A 1,656-nucleotide genomic window follows, 5' to 3' on the forward strand; every position below is an offset into this window, starting at 1 on the left:
CACAAGAACATTAATACGCGATATTTAATGCAAACACAGGGTCAATTATACCCTTTCGTTTTTTATTAACCGAACCTACACCCCTGCAATTATAAAGCCGTTATTACCGTAGGACCGCGGAATAATCGACATGAAAGCGTTTTGAGAAGGGATCTGGTGTATTAATCGTTCGGTCGAATCTTTCAACGTTAATACATCGAGGTCACCCTTTCGTGTCACGTTTAAAAAAAAAAGAAGAAAAAGAGAAAAAGAGAGATAGAAAAATACGCTCGAGGACGATACGAAAAAAAGGGGAGCGGATTATTTATTAAAGCGCGGCCTCGTGGATAGGTCATGAGACATTTTGGAGGGAAATCTTTTAATAAAAATGCAGTCTGTTGCACTTAGTGTGGGTGACGGTAAAAATACTCCAATTTCTGATCGATGATGTCCACTGGAAAAGGGTCGAAAAGTTTTTACTAAATCGACATCATTTTTCATATATAATTTTTTCTATTTTCAAAATTTTCACACTTCCCTATGTAAATTGCATATGAAAATGAAATGTACGAAAAATGTATACAAAAAATTGTATACATGCATTAGAACAACTATAAAGAAATTATAATTCTGATTAATAAAGATGACACAGTGATTTTTGAATGGCTACTCGTTCCATTATGCATCCATGTATAAGCAGAATATTAAATAAAATTGAATTATTCCTAGAATTAATCAGGATTCGTTTGTTACCGTGAAACATGTAGTAATTCGACTTACGTTTCATCGAGCAATTATGGAAACACGACTACGCATTATCAAGGACACATCGTGTTACGAGGTTATCTGCACGGAAGCGTAATTAATGCTGTAATTAAAGGAATACTTAAGCGCGGAATTGCGGCGCGAAATTTAAGTGAGGTCACGTTGAAGAACAACCACCGACGACTGGTCCCTCTCTATCGGATGAAAAATTCACGAGGAAAATTCTTTTATGCGACAAACCAACCTGTTTATTGCGTTCTGCGTACGTGTGTGGGTGTTAGTTATCGGTGGTGAAGGCTCGAAGAATGAACTAAAGGACGATATAATTATTGCAGGGAGCGATAAAGTGCATCGACGAATTATAGGGTAATCAAGTTAATGGAAGAATGGCGAATAATCATATAGGTGAATAATTTACTGTAATGCAGCCGCTGCGTATGGAATGTGGAACTCTCGAGGGAGAGTGTGAGGATCGAGGCGTGTAAGAGGTCGGTGAATTGGTTGGAATTTAGAGCGTTTGAGAATTTGGGAGCTTCGGGATCTTGAGAGATTGGGAATTTGGGAATTTGGGAATTTAGAGATTTGGGAATTTGGGAGTTTGAGAGTTTGAGACTTTGGAAATTTGAGAGTTTGAGAGTTTGGAAATTTGAGAGTTTGAGAGTTTGGAAATTTGAGAGTTTGAGAATTGGAGAGTTTGAGAGTTTGGAAATTTGAGAGTTTGGAAATTGAAGAGTTTGAGAGTTTGGAAATTGGAGAGTTTGAGACTTTGGAAATTGGAGAGTTTGAGACTTTGGAAATTGGAGAGTATGAGACTTCGGAAATTTAAGAATATGAGACTTCGGAAATTTGAGAGTATGAGACTTTGGAAATTTGAGAGTTTGAGACTTTGAAAATTTGAGAGTTTGAGAATAT

The sequence above is a fragment of the Habropoda laboriosa genome, unplaced genomic scaffold (assembly GCF_001263275.1).
Source record: "Habropoda laboriosa isolate 0110345459 unplaced genomic scaffold, ASM126327v1 scaffold102, whole genome shotgun sequence".
Taxonomy (NCBI): domain Eukaryota; kingdom Metazoa; phylum Arthropoda; class Insecta; order Hymenoptera; family Apidae; genus Habropoda; species Habropoda laboriosa.